Here is a 5,448-nt window from a genome sequence, read left to right on the forward strand (position 1 = left end):
GTGTGTGTGTGTGTGGGGAAAGTGTCACACAAAGGGACAGGTGTCTTGTGGTTTAAGGTGGCAGCGGTGGACACAAAGGTAAAAAGGGCAAACAATCGGTGAGGCCGCATTGAGGAATATGCTCCTTCAAACCAGTGGAACAATCTGGAACTTGTTTCTGCATGACATATCTATCTCTATATCATAATCCAAATAATATTAAACCTGTACCAATAGCCCTAAAACTTTAAAGGATAAGGCTGCTATTATTCTTTATTTTTCTTGTCAACAAATTTCATGAAAAGACCAAAAACAACAATGTGTTAGTCCTTCTCTTTCTCACTTTTCTTCCCTGTCGGTGGCTCTCAGTGCCAAGACCACTGGTTGTTACTGAAGATATAAATCTTTAAAAACAGGTCACAAATATATAGTTTCATTTTTGAAAAAGGTTTAATAATTTACTAAAGCAGCTGGGCACCGTAGTTTTTGGCAAACACTACTCTAATTCAAGTAAATAGTGATTTTGTTGGGGACTGTTTTCACCTGCAGATACACATTTTGTGCTCCAGTGGGTATTTACAACATCAGGACGGTGGGTATGTGGGGTCAAAATAAACGACAGTGTGTGTTCATGGTGAACCAGGAAGTTGCGATCACAACAATTAATGCCAATTCAGCCAGTGAATTCTGTACAACCTTGCAAATTTGTTGAATCACCATAAAATCTATGCAAATTTGACCAATCATTGTTGTTTCCTAAGCAAAACATTGAGCCATACGTCAGCAAACTCACTTCCTTGTTCCTTGTTGTGAAAATACAGACCATGCAGACATGTGAAACGTGACAGTTTAACATTCACCAAACAAACAGTATGATTTTATCCTCACTGGAACAAGTTGCCTTCGATTTTTTATTAATTGTACAAAGAAAATCGCAACTGTTTTTCACTTCAATTTCATTGCAAAAATGCCCTAAAAAACTCTGTTTTTTAAGAAAACTGCTGTGAAATCAGGCATTTTTATCCCAAAAAAAGCCTGCTAAAGGAGGGACTGAACAGTGTGGCTCATTGATGTGTTTTTAATAGTAGTTGGACAACAACAGCACAGAGGAATAAGATATATCAGTCTTTGGATATACAGACAATACTTGTTAGCAGGATCAGTTGGTTGTTGGTTTTGATCTTTTCATGGGGTTTGTTGCATAAATAAAATACAGTGTTGCCAGACTATGGTGCAGACATTGGTTAGCAGTAGTATAAAGATAACTAGTTTAAAATGCCATAACATTTCTTCCTTATCTACCCGTATTTCTCTACACACTCTAGTATGTTAAATAAAACTGTCTGACTGCACCCAGAGTGCACATCCATGTGTTTCTTTTAATTTGAATGAATTACTCATGTGTGCAGGTTTTTATGTATATATGCATGTTTATGTAGGGTGACGGGAAAGATAATGGCGTCGGCTCCCTTTGTTGTCTCCCCTGATAAATGGCAGTTTAAAGGTTAAATCTCAGGATCAGTTCGTGGTTGGTTTTGGTGTTTTCGTGGGATTTGTTGACAGTAATTTATTCCCTGCAAAGACTCATAGCACTGTTGAATGTCCACATGGTTGATGTTTGTCAGATATAAGGTGTATAACCTCAATTTAGTTTCTTATTTTGGCTAATGTGATGAAATAGGGAGCATCAACAGTGTTAATTCACAGTTTTTGGGCTCTTTTTTTGCACCTAAACCAGAAAGATGTGTGAGTGTTCAGCACATTGATTTGTTGACATTAAGAATAAATACAGAGTATCACTATAATTGTCCTGTAATGATCTTGTCTGCTAACATGCAGTCATTCTGTGCTCTTGAATTGACCGAAATCAGACTAGGCTGAGGGGAGGGGAGAAAAAGAAAAGAGATGTGCATGCATGAGTGAGTCTGCAACACGGGATGACGACACTGTCGGGACATCTTCCAGCTTCTTCCTTCTTTGTATACAACACTCAAACCAACAGGTGCAACACAAACCAGAGAAAAGCTTTCCACCCTCTTCTGACATCAGATAACGGGCCGCTACCCTCGCTCATTTCCGACAGACGGGACCCAAATGTCTTCAGCATACTTTGCCATCATTATGATCTCTGCTTTTTGTGGGGTTTTTGTTTTGTTTTTTTAAATCAAGCAAACAACAGCACGGTCTTGTTTGAGTTTGCTTTTTGTTCTCCTTAAAAGGAGGTCAACCAGACTAAAACTCCAATCTCCTTTTTGCTGCCGCAGCCTTTAAGTGATGGGTTTATCTTCATTCAAATTACAAACAACAAACCTCTGAAGGCTGGCTTTCCTAATGGAACAGCACACAGTGTTTCTCTTCTTTGCTCATATCTAAAATGTTAATCAATACCCTGAGAGCTTGTTTGGCTGGTCTTTAGAGGAATGTGCAGAGAGCTGATCAACAGTCTTCATAGTTTCCCTAGATGCTAGTGTTTTTTTAATCTGTTGAATGGATGACTGACTGGATGTTCTTTTGGGGAAGTACACAGCTGAAGGGTTTTGTTGTGAAACCATTTTCTAAAAAAGTGACACCTTCTCTTACAAGGTGACTCATAACAGAAACAAAAAAGGAACAAAAGGATTTTCATGAGAAGGTTTGCTTCAAAAGGGAAAAAGATACACCTAAACAACCACCAGTTCGGATCTATAAGTGAATATTTCTATGTGAATCCACCATATTGCCTCAACATTCAACTGTCAGAATGAGAGTTGTGACCCTTAACACACATTCTGGTACATTTCCTCCTACTGTGGGTGCACAGATTGTCTCTTCTATAAGAGACTTCTCCCTGTTTCTCTCGCTCTGACTATATTACCTGTATGAGTATAACCTACAGATGAATGCGTCAGGTACATTCTCGGAGTAAAAAGGCATTCTGGGAAACACAGGTAATCACTAACTGTAGCAGAAGTAGATGAGGTAACTTTAGGTAAAAATGGTACACCAAAAAGTAGACTGAATATTTTAGAGATATTCAATATTAAAGGATAAATGATAAAAGTAACACTTTATTATTCTCAGAGTGAAAATCCTCTTTCATACTTTCTGTTTAATCTTCCAGCAGCCGAGCTTACATTGTTCTCCATCGCTTTACTGGGGATTTAAATAAAAAAGAACTGGTGCAATTAACTATTACGCACTCATTATAATAGTTCGGTCTATAACACATCGGACACTAGTGTAAAATCCCAGTTGACACATTAAAGTTGTTTTTAAGACATAGATAAACAAATATTATCTGGAGCTGGAACCATTGAAGTCTTTGGCATTTTTAAAAACAAGAAAAGTAATGGAGCTAAATGCTAACATGCAGATATATACTGTTCACCATCTTAGTTTAGTGTGTTAGCGTGCCAACATTCGCTAATTAATGCTTGACACAAAGTATATTCGAGGCTGATGGGAATGTGATTCGTTCTGCAGGTATCTGACTATAAACCAAAATATAAACATTTTGACCAGATGATGGTGCTTGTCAGAGAATCGAGTTATTAAGGTCTGTACCAAATTCTTGAGCAACGTATCCCAGACTTTTTATTAAAAACCACAAATGTTAATCTCATGGTAATGCTAGAGTTAAAGTCAGTGGTATTCGTCCTCTGGGGACCGTGCATGTCTTTACATAATTTCATATCAATCCATCCAATTATTGATATTTCAGACTAAAGACCAAAGTGTTTCACCGACAGGAATAATTTATTCATTTAGCTCTAAATGTAAACACTATGATAGCTCTCCATGTTTCCAGTGACAGCAGGAAACCCTGGGTGATGAAGTTATCGGCCTCCACGTGTCCCTCTGCCGTAGGACCATACAGATGGTCTCTTTCTGCTTGTTGCTCCTGAAAATCATCCATCTTGTAATCTGTCCATTAATCACAATCATAAACGGCAGGTGAACAGTAGGCTCCAGTAACTGCGCAACACTGACAGCTGGATAGTGTAAATGTTTAGAGGGGGCTGGGGAGGCGGAAGACAGCATGTTTACTTGTTTGTGCAGGAAGAGGTTGCTGCACAACTGGAGCCAAACCTTTCTGGACACAATTACCAAAACTCTTGTGGTTCAGTTACCAGAACAAAAAACAGAAAAAAACAGAAAGAAATTAGGCTTCTTTATGGTGCAACTGGGACACAGTTACAGTTCGGAGGGGGAGAGTGCAAACAACAGTGTAACGGGGTAGATTTGCCCCTGCATGGAAACCACTGAGGAGCCCGCGGTCCATGTGCACGTCTGAATGATGATTAACTGTAATTACCAAAGCAGTACCTGGCCTGCATGCCAGGAGGCAGCCCAAGATTAATGGGGCTCTGCTGAAAACGGAACAAAAGCTCACATTTCCGAGGTAATGAATCGCTCTGGTACTAAGGCGTCTTCACATGGTGCGCCCGGGCCCCCAGGGAGGTTCATTACAACGGGAGGAATAGATGGATCCTCTGCAGCATTTTCAAACAGGGAAAGCAAGCGGGTGAGCAGGAGGAAGTCTTAAATCGTCCCAGACATCCTGGTTGCTACACAGCCTCTATAACCAGAAGAGAGATAAACAGCCTCTTCAGTGCTCCTTAAATGGGTGGTAAACATTACAAAGCAAACCACCTTGTTTGCCTTGTCTCACGCGTACACAAGGTGTTTAAACAATAAAGCTTGGCGTGGTGCAAACTGGTTAAGTAATGAGGTTAAATTTGGCTAGATGGATGGGCTTAAGGAGTAAATGGTATCTCCTTACCCATTTATAAAACACCAAACCTTTTTAATAAAAGACTTTTAACAGAGCTGACATGCCAACACTCGGCATTATCTGTATTAAAGGAAGCAGGTTTCATTTGTACAGGAAGCGCGCAGTTTGGTAAAAGCCTGGAGGGCAAAGTTTTATTACAAGTGTCTCCTGTTATAAATCACTGTCCGAGGAATAACCGGCAGATTAACGGTGACATTATTTTGTTCGGTGTCGTGGAGGTTAATCTATGGTTTCTGAAAAATGAATGACACAAAACGGAAGACAGCCACTGGACAATGTGTGAAAGAGGCCTACGTGAGATTTAGCATTAAGAGTTCGGCAGGAATGAGGATTGGGGTGATGTATGGAAATGGGCATCAATTATTGGAAGTCAAACTCCTTGAGGCAACAATGAGAGGATTTACGGGCTGCAACATTTGTCATGCCCTTGAACATGTTACCTCCAGATATGTAGGTCGATAGCAAGATAAAATACAACCTGACGGGAGGTTTTAATGATTCCATACGCACACAGGCCACATATTTCTTGCCCCATTAAGACATGTAAATACTTGAAGGAAACACAAGTCGAGGCATGCCCAGCTTTACATCACGGTGTGTGCCTTGGAAACCCAGAAGCCTTTTTTTTTTGTTTTGTTTACAAGCTTCTAATCATGGTAATGGCACTTTGCTCCCATACAGGCCATTTCTCAATC

The sequence above is a fragment of the Morone saxatilis genome, unplaced genomic scaffold (genome assembly GCF_004916995.1).
Source record: "Morone saxatilis isolate NCDOM2014 unplaced genomic scaffold, NCSU_SB_2.0 Contig3, whole genome shotgun sequence".
Taxonomy (NCBI): Eukaryota; Metazoa; Chordata; class Actinopteri; family Moronidae; genus Morone; species Morone saxatilis.